The sequence below is a fragment of the Lissotriton helveticus genome, chromosome 5_1 (genome assembly GCF_964261635.1).
Source record: "Lissotriton helveticus chromosome 5_1, aLisHel1.1, whole genome shotgun sequence".
NCBI lineage: Eukaryota > Metazoa > Chordata > Amphibia > Caudata > Salamandridae > Lissotriton > Lissotriton helveticus.
Genome location: NC_136065.1, coordinates 292,388,119 through 292,407,955, shown reverse-complemented (window position 1 = coordinate 292,407,955; position 19,837 = coordinate 292,388,119). Strand labels below are relative to the sequence as shown.

Below are 19,837 nucleotides of genomic sequence, written 5' to 3'. Positions count from 1 at the left end.
CTGACGCGGAAGGGGGCACAGAAACAGCCATCTTGGAGGGAGGGGAAGGTCTGCGGACTAGTTCTCGCAGCCTCACGCCCTCCTCACGCCCCATAAAATGATCATGAGATCTCGCCCGCGCAGCGGGCGGGCGCAGCGGGCGCGCCGGCGGCGCGCCGAAGGCGGGCCAAAGGCGGGCCCGTCTGCGCCCGTCCGCGCCGGACCCGCGCCCAGCGCCATAACCCCTGGCAATTTTCCTCCAGACCCCAGCAAGAGATTGTGCTATGATCATAAGCAGCTCTGGGAATTAGGGGGGAACAACCTGATGAGTGGATGTCAGAGGATGGCCCCGGATAAAGAGCTACAGGTGGGGTTACACTGCTGTACCTCTTGTAAAGCTATGTTCCCTCCCATTACTGGGGATAGAATCAGAGCCCTCTCTCAGACTCCCAGGCAGACGAATAGACGAGGAGAAATTACCATTAACTGTATATTAATTAACGCTAGGTCCCTGGTAAAGCACAGCATGGAATGCGCCGATTTGATTCTCGACTCAAACGCACAAATAGCCTTTGTCACGGAGACTTGGACGGACGCAGCTTCAGGTCCTGACCTGGTAAAAGCAACACCGCCTAATTTCCTTAATTTCGTCTTGGATAGACCAAAAAAGAGGGGTGGAGGGGTGGCTATTATTTACCACTCATCCATCCAAGGGCATTTTTTTCCTACTTCCTCCGGGGCGTGTGAGGCCCTGGGTTTTAAGCTGGATCTTTCCAACCACTACTCCTTCAAGGGATGTCTGCTTTACAGACCCCCTGGGGCGAAGTCCCGCTTTCTTGATACAGTGGGCAGTATTTTAGAGGAGGCGGTTGGGGCTGACTCCTTCACTGTGCTGGGGGATTTTAACTTCCATCTGGAAGATCCCGCTGACTCTGATACCTTGGCCTTATTAGACATTATGTCTGTAGTGGGCCTGATCCAGTCGGTAGTAGGTCCAACCCATCAGGCAGGCCACACTTTAGATGGAATCTTTACCAACAGTTCTGATTTCAGGTTTCAAATAGCCGAACCTCTACCCTGGACAGACCATGGGGTGGTGCGGTTCGCCATCCTTATTCCTCAGGCTAAAACAGTGACAGATGAGGGTCATACTAGCAGTATGTGTAGGCCTTGGAAAAACATCAAAGGAACAGACTTGGAGGAGTTGCTCCTGGCCTCTGGCCCGGCCCGACCGACAGACGTAAATACAGCTACTTCTGAGTACACAGACTGGATTGATCACGCCTGCCTTAAGCTGGCCCCCCCCAAACGATGTCGACCCGCTAGGTCGGCGCCATCAGCCCCCTGGTACTCGGACGTCCTTAGAGAAGCTAAATTAGCATGTAAAAAACTAGAACGGAGCTGGAGGTCCACCTATTCCGAGTATGATAAGGAAAGGCTTAGAGCCGGCCAAAGGGTCTATAAAGATGAGATCAGGCAAGCGAAGAGGGTATACTTTACGGACCGCATTGAGAAGGCTAAGAACTCAACAAAAGAACTCTTTGATACCGTCACCAGTCTTGCCTCTCCGAAGGCGGTGACGGTCCCGCCCAACCCAGAACTCTGTGAGTCCTTAGCAAAGTTCTTTCAGAATAAAGTTCAGGTAATATTCACCTCTCTTGAACCTCAGGTGGCCCAGAGCCTCCTTGAAACCCCTCATGGGAATTCCCATGCGGGATTTACGGGGGCTACTCTCTTGACCTTTAACCCTGTGGAGGCAGAGGAAGTAGCAAAACTGTTGCTAGCCACCAAATCAGGTTCACCTTACGATCCTTGCCCCACCTCCATTGCAAAACTGGCGGCTGCTCCTATCGCGAACCAACTGGCAGGGATTTTCAATTTGATGTTTGAGAAAGGTAACTTCCCTAAGAGTTGGAAACGGGCCTCAATTAGCCCGCTCCTTAAAAAACCCTCCCTTGACATTTCGGACCCCAATAGTTACAGACCAATATCCAGGTTGCCACTGCCTGCTAAATTGGTTGAGAAAATTATGAACTCCCAACTCTGCTCCTTTTTGCGCAATTCTAAAGGTCTTGACTCAGCACAACATGGTTTCAGAGAGGGTCACAGCACCGAGACCGCTCTTATCAAATCCACAGAGGAGATCCGGAAGGTGCTTGACGAAGGGGGCCAGGCAGTGCTGATTCTTTTAGACCTGTCAGCAGCCTTCGATACTGTCCACCATGCATTGTTATTAGATCGGCTGGAGGGCTGCGGGGTTCGAGGCCAAGCACTTAAGCTCCTGGAGGCATTTTTAACGGAGCGGGTACAAGTGGTGGCCATGGGGGAGTATGAATCAAGACCTTTCGAGCTCCCGGGGGGGGTCCCGCAGGGATCCTCCCTAAGCCCCACTTTATTCAACATCTACGTTGCCGCCCTTGCCCCAGTAATCAGATCCTTCGGGTTCGAGTTAACATCATACGCCGATGACACCCAGATTGTGGTCTCGGTGCTCCCGGGGACTGAGACGGAGGTGGCAGGCAGATTCCAGGATTGTATGTCTGCAATTAGCTCCTGGATGGCAAAAAGTTGTTTAAAATTGAATTCATCAAAGACAGAGGTGATCATTTTTGGCCCAAGCACTAATCTTTGGAGCCCTAACTGGTGGCCCACTGATATGGGGTCTCCTCCCATCCCTGTAACAAAGGTGAAGAATTTGGGGGTTGTCATTGATAACCTTCTCACCTTTAAACCCCAAGTCAATGCGATGAGTTCCTCAGTACATTACATTCTGAGAATTATCAGAAAGGTTCTACCCTACCTTCCTGAGGGCAGTAGAAAGTCGGTGGTGACAGCCCTCGTTCTATCTCGCATCGACTATTGTAATAGCCTTTTTCTTGAGGCACAACAGGGAGTGCTTAACAAGCTTCAAGTTTTACAAAATGCGGCCGCCCGCTTGATTGGGGGCTTGCCCAGATTTTCCTCAGTCTCCAAGGAATTGGTTAAACTTCACTGGCTTCCGGTACGGAAGCGAATCAGGTTCAAGGCCCTCTGCATTGTCTTTAAGGCACTGCATGGCCTTGGCCCAGTGTTCCTTCAAGATCTTTTTCAGTGGTATAGACCAGGCAGACAACTGAGGTCGGCCAGTCTGGGGCTGGTCAAAACCACCCGGATCAGGAGGGCACGCTGGGGCGGAAGGAGCTTTGTCAGGGGAGCTGCGATGGCGTGGAACTCCCTTCCTCTCTCCCTCAAACTCAATACAAATCTCCTGGCATTCAGGAAGGAGCTAAAAACATGGCTATTCTCCCAATAAGTTCTTTGATTCTCGCTTCTCTGGAATTATCACTTCAGCGCCAGGACGCCGATTGGCAATAGCGCGCTTTATAAGTGTAAAAAATAAATAAATAAATAAATAAATAAATAAATGTTACAAAGGTAAGTAACTTGTTCTTCTAATAGAGACTTCAAACTGCAGATTTCTCCCGTTATAACAGATACCCAATCAATACCTCCCTGGAAGTGGGTATGAAAACGGACTCAAACCAGAAAATACTGAAAGACTGAATGGGGAAAATGCCCATATTGATAGACCTGACTCTTCAAGCTGTAGTGCTTTGTGAACATGTGGAGGGACGCCCATATAGTGCTTAGCAGATTTCCAGGGCAGGTACCCCACATACCAAAGCAGTAGTATCGGCATTGGCCCATATGCAATGGGACCTAAAGCCTTCAGAATGCTGCTTCTTAGCAAACGCACTGTAGGTCTTAATGGAAAGCAAAATCCATTTAGAGATGGTCCCCTTCTGCACAGCCATGCCCTTTTTTGTTCCAGTGAACCCGATAAAGAGCTGGTCGCACACCCAAAGTTCATTAATTTGATCAATATAGAACAAAAGAACTCTCTTTGGGTCCAGGCAATGGTGTCTCTCAAACTTCTTAAAGGGATGAAGGGAAGTGATAAAAGTAGGTAGAGTAATGATCTGGACAGAATGAAATGGGGTGACAACTTTCGGCAGAAAAGAGTCACACTTAAGAAGAACCAGTTTGTCAGGGGAAAAGCTGGTGTACTGAGGGTGAGCTGAGACAGCTTGAAACTCGCTGACCCTTCTGGCTAATGTAATGGCCCCCAGAAAGAATGTTTTGATAGTTAAAAGCAACAGATTACAACTGTGTGTGGGCTTGAAAGGGGGTCACATGAGAAACGTGAGGATCAGTTTGAGATCCCATTAGGGTATCACGAAAGAGGTAGGAGGGAACAAGTGTTGCAAACTTTAAGAAAATGAGTCTTAACTGATGACTTGAACAATGAACGAGGGTTGATCCGGAAGCTGTTAGCAAAAATGGCAGACTGGTAATCCTTAACAGTGCAGAGGGCAAGGCCTTGCCAGGTTAGAGACAAAACAAATGGCAACATCTCCAAAGATGGTACAGAAAGGGGACCCAGCTGGCGTGAGGCACACCAAGTCATAAACTTATCCTATCAACAGAAGTATACAGTCTAAGTAGAGGGACTTCTGGCTGCCAGGATTATATCACAGACCTTGGGAAGAAGAGCAAAAACTTTCAACTGTCGCCGCTCAATCTCCAGACATGAAGGTGGAGAGTGTACAGGTTCAGGTGCAAAAATCTGCCCTGTTGCTGCGACAGGAGATACGCCTGAAGAGGCAGCCTGACCGAAAGAACGATGTTCATTCTAGGAGGTTTACCAAACCCTTCGTGCCCAATCAAAGCCACAAGAATGACTTGGGGGTGGTCTGTCCTGATCTTCTTGAGAACTCAGGTTAGGAGTGGTATCGACAGAAAGGCGTACAGGAGTCCCAAATTCCACTCAAGATGAAATGCTTATTATCCGAGTGAGTACTGCTTGGGAAACACCAACATGCAGAAGTGCTGACATTGTCTGTTCTCGGCGGAGATAATCAGATTGATTCAAGGTTCTCCCCATATGCAGAAGAGACCTTGTGAAATCTCCGGATGCAAATGCCATTTGCGAAGCATAGGGCATCAGCGGCTGGGTTCGTTCGCCCTGGCGTTTAGTGAGCCTGCCAGGTGCTGCACAACCAGGAAGATATACTAGCACTCTAGCCTAGTCCAGAGGTGAAGAATCTCTTGGCATAAAGTCCACGGCCCCACCCTGCCTCGTTTGTTGCAATACCACAAGGCGGTATTGCAACAGCTGAACCAACCCTCTATTGATGGGGGGAAGGAAGGCTTTCAATGCCAAATGAAACAACCTCAAATCCAGAAGGTTGATGTGGAGCTGGGACTCTGCCGGAGACCAGAGACCTTAGATCTCGACCTCTCTCAGGTGGCAGCCCCAACCCAGAAGTGATGCATTGGTCACCACTGTCAGCTCCAGGTGGAGAAGGAAGAGGGATTTGCCGCTGGGCCAATTATGGTTCATCAGCCACCACTGCAGACCTTGCATAATCCCCTCCAACAAGGTTGGAGAGATATCCCTGATGCCCGCATGTGCCGTCAGGCATGGTTCACCAGCAGGATGCAGGAGGCCATGAGACCCAGCACCCTAATGAACAAGTTACTTACCTTCGGTAACGCTTTTTCTGGTAGATACAATATCTGCCTGTGGATTCCTCACCTTGTGAATATCCCCCTTGCGTCAGCAACGTTCGGAAATTTTCTTCGTAGCACGCCGGCGTGGACGACGTCACAGGAGCACGGCATCGCGCACGACTCCGTCTGACGTCACCGACTCCTTATTAGACCCACGTCAACGTGATGACGTCAGTTCCGCCCTTTTTTCCGTGCCTTCGAGGCACCCGGACGGACCAACGACAGCAAATATGCAAATATACAATGTACACAGTACATACAAATCAAAACCGCACACAAAGTGCGCAGCAAAATTAGCAAAATAACAGAAAATATACACACATAAAACCAGGTATAGCAGAGTGGACAACGGGGAGGCGGGTGGGCATGTGAGGAATCCACAGGCAGATATTGTATCTACCAGAAAAAGCGTTACCGAAGGTAAGTAACTTGTTCTTCTGATAGATACATCTGCCGTGTGGATTCCTCACCTTGTGAATAGAGTCCCACAGCAGTCCCCACTCCCGGAGGAGGGTGTCCACTCTGCTACACCAGGAAATCTTGGAGGACAGAATGCGCGAAGTGGCCGTCCCTCCTCACCTCGGAATCCAAGCAGTAGTGCTTCGCGAAAGTGTGGAGGGAGGCCCAAGTCGCGGCTCTGCAAATGTCCTCAACAGGTACACCTCTAGACAAAGCAGATGTTGCAGACTTTGCTCTAGTTGAATGTGCTCTAATACCCTCAGGAGGGTCCTTACCCACCAAGGAGTAGCAAATCTTGATGCACAGGATTATCCACCTGGAAAGTGTGCGCTTGTGCACCGCTCTGCCCTTCTTACAGCCAGCAAAACCAATAAACAGCTGGTCGTCCATCCGGAAGTCTTTAGTTCTGTCCAGATAAAAAGACACCGCCTTCTTAGGGTCCAGACGGTGCAGTCTCTCTTCCTCCTTAGAAGGGTGAGGGGGGGGATAGAAGGTAGGAAGGGTAATGGACTGCCCTAGATGGAAGGGAGTTACCACCTTAGGCAGAAAAGCAGCCCTGGTCCTAAGAACCATTCTTTCAGCATGAATGGCGAGGAATGGGGGCTTAGAACTAAGAGCCTGAAGCTCACTCACCCTCCTTGCCGAGGTGATTGCAATCAAGAATACCGTTTTAAAAGAAAGAAGCCTCATGGGACACTTGTGCAAGGGTTCGAAGGGAGAACCCATCAAATAGGTCAGCACAAGATTCAAATCCCAATGAGGAACAACAAAAGGAGTAGGAGGGAATCTATTAGTGAGTCCCTTCAAAAATCTTAAAACCACAGGAGACTTAAAAAGAGAAGGCTGATCCGGCAAACAGAGAAATGCTGACAAAGCCGAAAGATACCCCTTGACCGTGGCAACAGCAAATCCTTGCTGCGCCAGAGAAAGAGCAAACTGCAAAATGTCAGACAAATGAGCCTTCAAAGGGTCGACATCCCTCTCCCTACACCAAGAGACAAATTTAGACCACCTATACGAATAAATGGACTTAGTGGAGTCACGCCTGGCAGAAAGAATGACATCCACCACATCGTGAGGGAGAGGAAAAAAGAATTCAAGTTGCCCTGTTCAATCTCCAGGCATGAAGGTGTAATGTCTGGAGGTGGGGGTGTAGAACCTGCCCCTCCATCTGAGAGAGGAGGTCTGCCCTGTGAGGGAGACGGAGCGGCGGGCGAGAGGAGAGGTGGAGAAGGTCTGTGTACCACACCCTTCTTGGCCAATCCGGGGCGACCAATATGACTTGGGCCCGGTACTGTTGAATCTTCCTCAGAACCCGAGGAATCAAGGGTATGGGAGGAAACGCGTAGAGGAGTTGATTTCCCCAACCCAACTGAAACGCGTCCCCCAAAGCTCCTTGCATCGGAAACTGGAGACTGCAGAATGACGGGCAGTGAGCATTCTTGTGAGTGGCGAACAGGTCTACCTGAGGAGTCCCCCACATCTGAAAGATGTCGTGAACCACCTCCGGGTGAAGCCTCCACTCGTGGTCGGCAGAGAACTGCCGACTGAGACTGTCTGCACGAACGTTCAGAACTCCGGCCAGATGATTTGCCATCAGACAAATCTGGTGATCCTGAACCCAGGACCAGAGACGCAGAGCCTCTCTGCAAAGACACTGCGACCCTACACCTCCCTGCTTGTTGATGTACCACATCGCGGTCGTGTTGTCTGTCAGGACCTGAACCGACTGACCGCGAAGGGAAGGGAGGAAGGCCTTGAGCGCCAGACGTATCGCCCGCAATTCCAAAAGGTTGATGTGAAGCAACCTTTCCTCTGGAGACCAAAGACCTTTGACCTCCAGGTCCCCCAGATGAGCACCCCACCCGAGAGTGGATGCATCCGTTATTACTGTGGCCACTGATGGAGGAAGTTGAAAAGGCTTTCCTTGTGACAGATTGCCTTCCACGCTCCACCAAGACAGATCCGCTGCAGTTTCTCTGGAGATCCTCACTGACTCCCTGAGATCTCCGTTGTGCTGATACCACTGCCTGCGGAGGCACCACTGGAGTGCCCTCATGTGCCAGCGTGCATGATTGACCAACAGAATGCAAGAAGCCATCAGACCTTCAGGACTGGAACAACCACTCCATTGTAGAATAAAGGAATCATTTCTTGTATGTCGTGAATCCTTTGAGGTGGAGGGAATGCACGACATACAGTAGTGTCCAGTACCGCACCTATGAACAGGTTGCGCTGGGAGGGCACCAGGTGAGACTTGGGTACATTTATCGAAAATCCCAACCTGTGCAACAACTGAGTTGTCTCTTGCAGATGATGAAGCACATTCTCCGGCGACTCCGCTTTTATCAGCCAGTCGTCTAGATAGGGGAACACAGGAATCCCCGATCTTCTGAGATGCGCAGCCACCACCGCCATCACCTTGGTGAAAACTCGAGGCGCAGTAGTAAGCCCAAAAGGAAGGACCGCAAACTGGTAGTGTTGCGATCCCACCGTAAAATGGAGATACTTTCTGTGCGATTTCAGGATCGGAATGTGAAAATAGGCATCCTGCAAGTCGATCGACACCATCCAGTCTTCTTCCATCAGCGCTTGAAGAACCTATGCAAGTGTGAGCATTTTGAACTTTTCCTGTTTGAGATAGAGGTTCAAAATCCTGAGGTCCAGGATTGGCCGAAGCCTGCCATCCTTCTTGGGTATCAGGAAGTACCGGGAGTAGCACCCCTGACCCCTCTCCTGTTCCGGAACCACCTCTATCGCACCCTTTCTGAACAGTGCCAGGACTTCTTCCTGCAGGAGAAGAAGGTGGTCCTCCGAACAATAACCTTGGCAAGGAGGGTAATTGGGAGGGAACTCCTGAAAAGGAAGTGCATACCCATTTTCTACGAAATTGAGAACCCAAAGATCTGATGTAACCGATTCCCAATCCCGTAGAAAATGAGTAAGCCGACCCCCTACCGGACCCGCATGATCCAGAATGGTGGACCTAGGGCTGCTTTGCTGATGTAGGTGGAGGGTGGGTATTATTGGAGGAAGTAGAGGAAGAGGAGACTTGACGTCCACGTCCACGACCCTTCTGTCTACCTCTATAAGACTTGTACAGAGGGTTCTGTTGCTGCTGCTGTTGTTGCTGGCTTTGTCTGAAGGGACGAAAGGAGGATCTACCAAATCCTCTAAACCTCTTAGTGGTAGAACCTCTTGCCTGGAGACCCAAAGATCGTGCTGTAGCCCGGCTATCTTTGAATCTTTCCAAAGCCACATCCGCCTTCTTCCCAAAGAGGCCTGTCCCATCAAAAGGTAAGTCCATCAAAGTGGATTGAACGTCTGCTGAAAAGTCAGAAGAATTTAACCATGCAGCCCTTCTGGTGGCAACAGTAGAACCCATAATTCTGGCAACAGAGTCCGCCGTATCCATGCCACAATGAATGACTAAGCGGGCTGCAGCTTGAGTGTCGGAGACTACCTCATTAAAGTTTTTCCTATCATCCTCAAGAAGTTTAGATGACAGTTGCTTCACAGAGTCCATCAAAGCATGTACATACCTCCCTAGCAGACAAGTAGCATTAGTAGATTTTAAAGCCATGCTACTTGATGAGAAAATCTTTTTAGCAGATTGGTCCAATTTCTTTGAGTCTTTGTCTGCTGGTACTTGAGGAAATGAACCTGCCGACCTGTTGGAACAAGCGGCCTGTACTACCAAGCTCTCAGGAGAAGGATGTGAAGAGAGGAACTCGGGGTCACCAGGAGCCACTCTGTAACGTCTCGCTACAGATCTGGAAACCGCAGGAGCAGTTAAAGGTCTTTTCCAAACCTCCATTATCGGTTCAGTCAAAGCCTCAGTAAATAGAAGTGTAGGCTCAATAATGGATGAGGGTGAATGTAAAACCTCTGTAAGAATATTAGGTTTGTATTCAACAGTAGGTAAGGTCAGATTAAGTAGATCTGCAGCTTTTCTAATTACAATGTGGTAAGGTGCCACGTCCTTTGATGGAGCATCAGAAACTGATGGCAAACCCCACTCAGGAGAAAGTTCTAGGCCACTGGCACTATGAAGGTCGTCAAAACAGTCTCCTTGATCTAGAAGTTCACCTTCCTCTACTTCAGGATCATCGTACTCCTTTTCTTCCAAGAGACGCTGAGCTCTGTGTCTCGACCATTCCATACGAATCGAAGTCAACGGATCTGGTAACGACTCCGAAGGAGCCGGATCCGACGTCGAGCGAGGAGCCGGAGCAGCAGGAGGATGAGACTCACGAATCGGCGTGGCACTTCGATTAGATTCACGAGGTCGATCCGGAGCCGGCGAAGCCGTATGCGGAGTCGATGACCTCGGTGGAGCCGTACCGAACCAAGCTGTATAAGGCGCCGGCATAAACGGCATAAAGAGAGCCGGGGCATAAGATTGAGGAATGCCCAAGTTGAAAGACAATGGACCCACGGGACCAACAGGTGCGCCGGCAGGGTACATAGCTCTAGTATAGACCCCAAACATCGCATTAAGAAAATGTGAGGGGTCTTGTCCCAGACCAGGAAAGGGAGGATACGAACCAACCGGTTGTTCCGAAGGAGGTTGTTCCGGCATCGGCTCATCCTGGCCTTCGAGATTTACAGGGACTTCCACCGGAGTCTGAGCCCGAGGAACTTCTCCTTCAACCTCATGATCCGAAGAATGGTGTGATTCCGGATCAGGTTCTTGTTCCGGCGTCGGGGAACCTCGAAGAGATTGTAAAGGAGAAGGAGATACGGAGTCCTTATGATGTCTTCGAGACTTTTTCTTTGAATCAGAAGAGTCTCGAGCTATGTTTTCTTCTCTTGTACTTCTTCCTCGAGGAGCCCGAAGCATGACCCGAAGCCGACTTGGATCCGGACCTCGATCTTTCTCTAAACCTCGACCTGGATCTTGACCTCGAAGCCGACTTCGACCTCGACTTCGATCGCGACTTCTGTCTCGACTTCGAGCGTCTCGACGTCGACCTCGATGATCTATCAGCTTCTCTTCCTTTTACCTTCGCTAGAAGAAGTTTAGCTTCACGTTCGCGCAAGGCCTTAGGATTCATTTTGAAGCAGGATCGACAGTTTTTAACGTCATGGTCTGATCCAAGACACCATAAACAATCACCATGTGGATCGGTGATCGACATCATGCGAGCGCATGACCCACACTGTTTGAACCCTGTTTTCCTCGACGACATTCTCGACGAAGAAGGAACAATCAACAGATGAAACAGTAACACGAAAATAGTAGAAGATACTAAGTATCGCAGAAGATCCCACAAACCGTTAGCGTCGACGACGCAGAAAAAAGGGAACTGACGTCATCACGCCGACGTGGGTCTAATGACGTCAGACGGAGTCACGCGCGATGCCGTGCTCCTGTGACGTCGTCCACGCCGGCGTGCTACAAAGAAAATTTCCTAACGTTGCTGACGCAAGGGGGATATTCACAAGGTGAGGAATCCACACGGCAGATGTATCTATCAGAAAGTCAGTCTCACCGCAATAGAGGATTAAATGTCAGAATTTCCTGGACTAGCCACTCCATAATGGCACTGATAAATGGAGCATCTGAGAGGGTCAGATGTAACTTTGCCACATTGACAGTGAACCCCAGCAAATACAGGAGGTCTACCGTAGTCTGGCGGTTTATAATGAATGCCTGGGGCGAGCCCGCTTTCAACAGCCAGTCGCAGAGCAGGGGAAGGCTGGAAGCCCTGACCTCTGCAATTGGGCTATAACCACCTCTCTCAATTCTATGAACACCCAAGGGGCACTGGTAAGGTCAAAAAGGAGCACAGTGAACTTGAAATTCTTCTGGGCCACCGTGATCCTCAGGTAAAGCTTGTGGGCCAGCAAGAGGGGGATGAGTAAATGCGCATCCTGCAGATCCAGTGCTCCCATGCAGTATACAGTGTTCAGCACACACAGAGCCTGAGCCAATGTGAGCACTTTGAATTTCTCTTTTTCCAGAAAGTAGTTGAGAGGTCATTATCTATTATAGTATGGAGGTCTCCATCCTTTTTTGGCACAAGAATGTAGCAGGAATAACAAACTACTTCTGGTGCAGGCACCTTCTTGATGGCTCCTTTGGTCAGAAGAGCTGGTACCTCCTGATGAAGCAAGGAGAGATCGTCCTCCGTCAGCTATTCTTGGGATGGTGGCAAAGGCAGAGGGGTTTCCATGTATGGAATGCATGCCCCTTCTTCTCAATCCGAAGCACCCACTTGTCAGAGGTTATTGCAGATCATTGGGGTAGGTGATGCCCGATCCTACCACCAACGGGATGGCTGTGCTGAATTGAGGTTACACCAAAGATGCTTAGAGGCAGTGATTGCCGGAAGGGTGAGGGACTGGTCAGTTTGCTGGCCCATGCCCTCTCTGGGATCCGTGTCCCCGCCCACAAAACGACTGCAAAGGTGGCTGTACTGGCTGGTATGAATGATATGGCGGACGCCCATATGTGTCCCGGCCACAGCTGCAGGAGGGGTGAAAGGATTGCTGTTGGGAACGGATAGACAGTGGAAGCCCAAGAAATCTGGTGGTGACCCAGCTCTCCCGAAAGCGCTTGAGGACCATTTCAGTTTTGTCAACAAATATGCAGAAGCCATCAAAAAGCATGTCAATCATGGATGCATGGACATCACCTTAGAACCTAGTGGACCACAACCAGGCATGGCAACACAGCGTAGCCAATACTCTCAGTAGGGGGGGGTCTGTAGTATCCAGCCCACACCTGATGGTGAACTTCGCAGCATCCCAAACATCTGCTAAGGCTTAGGTGAAGATAGCACAACCCTCCTCGGGAAGCATGAGAAGCAGCTGTGCAATAGAGACCCATAATACATAGGAATTTTGGCACAAGAGGCAAGGGACTGCAAGGCTAGGCTGATGGAAGACAACATGCACTTCCCAAAGATCTCCAGCCTTTTAGATTCCCTGTCCGATGTAGTGGAAGGGAACTCATTTGTGATGACCTTTGAAGTTGAGGCCTGGACAACAAGGCTGTCCAAGGAGGTGAGCTGGGAGAGGATGGCTGTTTCACCTGGGGCACGGTGATGTAGTCAGTCAATCATACATCACACAGGAGCCCCTGTGCAAGGTTTAGCCCAAGTCTCCAGGAGAATGTCAGGGAGGACTTCATTAAAAGGGAGCAGCATGTAGCTGAACTGGCTCCTGGGTGAAGCACCTTCTTCAAGACCTCAACAGCAAGCAGCTGATGGTCAACTTCTGCTGCTTTGCGCATCACTGTGGCAAAGGATGTGCCTTCCTTCAACACAGGGCCCAGAGGTGAAAGCATGCTAGAGTGCATTGAAGTGAACAGGTCACTGGCATCACCCAGCTCTTCATACCAGTTTCTGCTGGCTGAGGGTCCTCCTCTAAGGGAAAAAATCTTCCTCCTCATCTCCCCATTCAGAGAGGAAAGGTTGTTCTAGAAGAGGGAAGTGCAGTGTTAGGTAGGCCTGGACAGCGCCAGTAGTGAAGTCGAACAACACCAGCATCGATGTCAAACAGCACTGGGGCGGCACCAGCTCAGAGTGGGTGACAACGAAGGGTTCACCGTCTAGAAGCGGGGATGGCTCAGTAATGGAAGGAGCTGGGGAGGAAGGAGGCACCTTTGAAGGCATCGGTCTGGATCCAAGGGCAGATACGATGGGCCCAGCTGATGTAAGGACGAACCCGCCAGCAATAACCCAGCAGGGTCGCCTTTCAGCTCCATTGAGCCCAAAGGCACGCCAGAGGGAAATGGTGTCCCAAAGATGGCGTGCTTGGTGTTGTTATATTGGGTGAGCATCTGGCTGACGTTAGGTAATTCAGGGTAGCACCGAGCCGGCCCTGACACCCGCTTTGCAGGTGATGGATGTGAGTGGGGCCTAGAAGCAATGTGTTTTTACATGGAAGCTGAAGAACAGTTCAATGACTTCTTGTGTTTCTTGAACCTACCCTACTTGGAGAAAGAAGCCTTGGACCTGAAGATAATCGTCCATGTAATCAGCTCCAGCAATGGTTTTGCGATCTCCCACAGGAGCAGGATCGGCGTGGAGCCTTCTCATGTCATACCACCAGGAGCTTCAACGCCCGCTCATGAATCACCTTCAGATTCATAGACTTATAGTCAGAGGAGGCCTTGGGGTAGTGCCTCCACACCAGGGACCTCAGACAAACCAAGTGTGAGCCAGAGACATACATCTGTTGGTGACATTCTCTACATGGTTTGAACACCGTGGGTTTATTGGGAGACATGTCCCTAAAACACTTGGAGCAAAGCTCAAAAGAGATCCAAAAAAGGTGGTCAAAGAGTTAGCTCTCTGGAAAGGAACTGATTTCAGCACTCCAGGGTGGCGCTGAAATGGGCACCGCAACGTCACTTCTGACGAGGTTGACACCAATGAGGAGCAGATTGATGCCACCTACCAGCAGTCAGAGGTCACCTTGGAAATATTCTAAGGTGAGAAATCTGCAGGTAAAAGTGTCTATCAGAAAAGAATGGCAAAGGGAAGGACGAGTGAGAGCCCTGGTGTGTTCTGGGAACTGTTCTACCTGATTAGCTTCAGACTAGCACACGGGACAAGGAAAGTCAGAAATAGGTAGAAAAATATAGGGATGGTCTTAATCATAATAGATGTAGCCATAACTTTTGTCACTGATCAGTGCTGTCAACAGCAGTTTTCCATTACCATAGTGAAAACTACAATGGGAGATTCGGGGAAGAAGGGAAGTTTTGTCTTTGGGAATTTCGGATAAAGTGAGCAGGAGTTGGGCAGAGAGCTGCCTCTATTGACAAATGCTGCCTGGAAGAGAAAATCAAGGGGGTTTCTAAGCCTGTGCCGAGGAGAAACTGCCCATCCTAAAAACATTTTAATTTCTTATTATTTGCTAAATAGGTCATGATACATCTCTCTGTATTGGGGCAGGAGATTTACGGATGTTTTTTGGGGGGACAGACTGGATATTGGGAGACTGGAAAGTAATGAATGAGGTAGTCAGTCAGGAAGGTTGCCCAAAGGGTGGTTAAGGAGAATGGTGTTCGATTTAGTTGCTTTTGATGGGTAGGGAGTAGCATGAGTTGGCCTTGTAGAGCAGTTAGGCCCTGAATGACTTGTTAATTTGCAAAAAATAAGGTACACAGCACAGTCCAGGACAGATTAGCTGAGGACAATTAGGCAGTGGAGACCGTTTGGGAGACCAGTAGAGCCACAAAAAAGAAAGAGCTGATATGTATCAAGGGTGGCAATGCTTTGCTTAGAGTGCACTCAAGTTAGCCAGTGGATCAAGATCTTGTTGTTTCAAGAGACTCTGAAAGGCAAGTAGTTCTAAGAAAACAATCAAAGGGCCAAGATAAAGAGGTACACTCAGGATGTACTTTAAAGGATTTCTAGTCGGTAAGGAGGACAGATCTGCAGAGGTGGCAATCTGCTTCGAGCCACAGAGCTGTACGTGGGTGAGAGGGGTGGCAAGAGCGCCAATAAGGAAGCATCACGTTTGGGTCACAACACTGCATGTGTGATGCCTGCCTCTTGCCACAATGCTGTATATGGCCAAGGGCTGTTATCTTACCCACAGCCCCCACCTGGTAAGTGGGTCACAACAGAAGCACTCAGTGGACGACCTGATAGGTGCAACGGTACTCACCGCATACCCAGAATCTCTCACACTGCTTCAGGGATCTATTCGACATGATCCCCAGTGGACATTGCTCACCCCAGAATCTTTTCTCCTCCTCACAGGGTCCTCTGGTCTTGGAAGGCAGGTGGTGTTGCTCCAGGGTGAGTGGCCTTAATGCTCCTTGGTGATGCTTTGTCACCTATCTGGGACACAGGCACACCACAGACACAAGTCATGCCGAGCTGTCCACACTGATATACAGCTCCCGTATGACCATTTTGGAAGATCCAAGCTCCCCTTTTTGCTATCCATTTACAGGCACTGATGTGATTTAGAGCCATATGTAGGTGGGCAAATACCAGTCGGTAAAGCTGAAATTCAGTAAATTTCGGCTTTACCGACCGGTATTTAGCCCTGTGCGATGTACGTTTTACCGAATGCCCTCGGTAATAACGAATCGGTAAATCGTTACCGATTCCTTATTTACCGATCGGTGAACACCGAAACAAACATTACCGATTCGGTAAATAACGAATCGGTAATAATTCCGAAATGCGATGTAGCAAATTTCGGTAATACCGAATTTGACCAAAATCTGTATTAACGAATCGGTATTTACCACTGGTCCTGAGCAGGTGGTAATCAGGTGGAGTGCATAAAAACAGCCCAAAAATGCAACAGTGTGAACACAATGGCGGGTCTCCCACTCACTCCATAAATGTGCAGGTGATATGTGATGCAAAGTTCATCATAACTGACATTGTGGCAAAATTCCCAGGGAGTACCCACGACTCGTACATATTCAGGAACAGTGGTATCCATACACTCTGGCTGCTGGTGAATTTGGAGAAGGAAACCTACTAGGTAAATCAATGTGACACACCCTGATGTATACCTTGGATCAACCTATTGTGACATAAATAAATGGCACTTTCTTTTGCATTTAGGTGACAGCGCATATGCCCTCCGGTCTTACCTACTCACACCGTATCTCAACCCATCCACACCAAGGGAGAGGAGATACAATGTGGCACATAAGAGCACACGCAACGTGGTGGAGCGCACCTTTGGACTGTTTAAAAGCAGATTCCGTTGCCTTCCATTGCAGTGATGCCCTTCTCAATTTGTACATGTGTTTGTTGATGTGAGCCACCTCCCTATGCAATGATCGCATCTCTCTCCATTGCAGGCGCTGGACCTTGAGCATGTTGCCTTCCAGTCCAGCAAAAACACTTTCATCATGTTCTGAGCCTTGAGGACTGGCTGGCCTTTGCCTGCGGCATCTTGATGATGTGTGGGCGCGCTCAGATGGAGTCCCTGCCCTCACCATGTTGCCCTCCTCATGGACTGGAGACTGTTGGCCGCCTGTACCCTCCTCCTCCGACTCCTCCATCTGCTGGAGGGTGGCCATGGCATGCCTCCTGCCTGATTGTGGTGGTGGTGGTGGTGATTGTGGCACTGGGGATTGAGTTTGAGGAGATGGCGGCGTTCTCTGGTGCTGTGGTGATGTTGGGGAAGGAGAAGTTGTTGTTGGTGGTGGTGGTGCGGAGGTTGTGTGCCCTGCAGGCAAACTCACTTCCTCCTGTTGCCTCCCCTCTGGCCTGGCTGCCTTTGGTCCGCTCCCCTCTGCAGCACTGCGAGATGACTCGCCTGTAATGACAGAATGTACATATACTCACTTCTCTGGCTGCATTTGCATTGCATTAAACATCATGCCTACAGATCACACTGACTGTCCTCAGTTTGCAAATTTTTTTCACATGCTATTGGGTTTGCTAGGCTGACTGTCCTATACATCTGTTCCCTAGGACTACATCTCCCACAATGCATAGCAGGTAACGAGTAAGACATGTAGTGGAGTGGGAGCCCCTATGCCTTTATGGGGATTGGGGTTGGGGAGGGGGTAGCACAGCATGCTGGGCATGCATCTTATCTTGTTTCCTGGCAGCTCTGGCAGAGCTGTCTGCGTCTCCCACGCCACTCACACTCTCCGGCTGGAGGGTGGACTCTACCATCAGTTCCAGTGATGTTGGTGCAGGTGCTGTGTTCTTCCCTCCACCAGTTTTGCCGGCCTGCCTCTGCCTCTCAGCCATACTTGCCTTCGCCGTCTTCCTGAGGTAGTACCACCTTTTTTTTATGTCCTCTATGGAACGCTGGGTGACCCCAATTGCATTAATTTTACTCTGGATCCCAGTCCAGATCTGCCTCTTCTGAGACTCAGCCACATGGAGGGACTGTTTTCCAAAAAGCTTGTCATGGTCCTTGCTCACATCTTGTATAAGTACCTCCTGCTCCTTCTCGCTGAACTTCAGCTTCCTTTTGCTTTCTGATCCCTCCTTCTCTCTCTCCTGGCTTGCCATTATCAAGGTTTTTTGGGGGGGATTTGTGGATGTGTGGCTCTGTTGCTCCTGGATCCTCAGCTCACCTGCTTGCCTCACAGTCAGCTCCAGGTTCAGTGAAGCTGCCTGGGTGCGGCCACTTCCTGTTTGGGAGGTAATTGGGAGGCACAGGATTGGCTGATTCATCAAAAACCGAATTTTTGAATTACCGATTCGGTAATACCGATTCGGTATTGGTGTTTCGGTATTTATTTTTTACCGATTGCTTCCGAATTCGGTATTTCCTACTGATTTTTACTGAATCGGTAGATTTTACCGATTTTTACGTACATCGGATATACCGATTTCTTAATACCGAATCGGTAAAATTCGGTATTAAGGAATCGGTATTTCACGATTACCTACATATGGCCCTTAGTGTCTGAGTTTGTGATGTCGTGATCTCCTGTCCACTTCTCTGTTCTGTTCTTTGTCCAGAAAGCAGGCTGTCACAACAGGAGCGCCTCCAGACTTGATAGACCCTCACAAAGGGCATTGTAGTAACTAGAGGATCATACCTGGGTATCAGTCTCACTGATATGTGCATATTAAATATTCACCTAGGTCCTCAAGCCTTATTCTTTATGATTCCTTTATCAGTTCAATCTTCTTTCCGAGATGTTTCCATGGCCCACTGACCTTTGACCTTCATAGAATCAAAGAAACTTCCAGTGCACAAGAGACCCTGGTTCAGGCTCTTCCTTCCTACAGTGTGTGTGTGTCCCACCAAGTTCTCAGACATGCATGTAAACCATAAATCTGTCTGAGATGGCTCCTCCTCATCCGTGTCTCCATGAGACCCTGGGCTTCTAATATGGAACCCACAGGTCGCGATGTACTGTCACATACTCAGGGCATCAGAGTACACACAATCGCATGCGTGCCGCACAACCTACATATTAACATGATGTAGGCCAAGGGCGAGTTAGGTACACAGCATTGAACTTCACATGAATCGACCAATAGGCCTCACTCCTGTGACTAGGGTAAACAAGTATTGCAAGGCCAATAAGTCTTGCCTTTGCAGGAGCTATTGGCTTTGCCAATGTTCTTTAGCAAGGGCCACTAGAATTATGCGGCAAGGGAGGGCCAAATTAAACATTGGGTTGAGTAAATTATGCAGCAAGAAAAGTCAAATGGTGTGCCGTAATGCAGCACATTTTATGATAGTATAACTTAATTATTTTGTCATTTTCACACTTGTTTACAGGGTCTGGGCATTGGTTGCACTTCATTAGTACCTGTTTACATTTTTTTGGGGTAAACAAATGTTATTGAATTTTCAGACAATCAATACAATAATATAGCAATGCGAATACAGCCTCTTTCGTCTTTCATTAGTACCTGTTTAACACCCAAATATAGCAATAAGAAACAGAAAGTGACCAGCCTGGCTTTGCAAAGGGCCTTTCACTGTGCAGCAACATGTGTCACTGCGTTTTCAGTAACTTTTGAACTGTTTGAACTAGAAAAAAAAAATGTTTTGTTAAAATCTGCAGATTGTGCTGCAAATTATGGATTATGCCACAAATCTATAATCATGCAAAAAAAATGGTCACGTATTAATGGCGAAAAATGTTATAGGTCGCTAGTAACAGAAGGGAAACAACTCTTAGAGGAATGCCTAGACTTATCAGTGGAAAGGCCGCATTTAGTGGAGTCATTTGAGGAAATGGGCCGTCTAATTAATAATCCTTGCTTCCAAGATGGGAACAGCCCGCAGACAGGATCTAATGTTCTTCCGGAACAGTGGGTGGATCATTTTAGAGGGCTATACAATCGGGGGAATAGTGAGCCATCGTAAAACGGGGAGGGGAAGGGGGTGGGGAATGTACCACTTGAATTTACCCTGGGAGAGATTACCGCTG

At 49.1% G+C, this 19,837-nt stretch overlaps 1 protein-coding gene across 2 annotated transcripts in view; it reads right to left on the bottom strand.

The window, feature by feature from the left end:
* Positions 1-17,021: 17,021 nt before the first annotated feature.
* Positions 17,022-19,837, bottom strand: part of LOC144753122 (uncharacterized) — a 390,145-nt gene continuing 387,329 nt past the window's right edge. For both annotated transcript variants that reach the window (XR_013594206.1, XR_013594207.1), the window contains one exon: positions 17,022-17,241. The gene's annotated coding sequence lies outside the window, so the exon portion shown is untranslated. The remainder of the gene's footprint in view (positions 17,242-19,837) is intronic.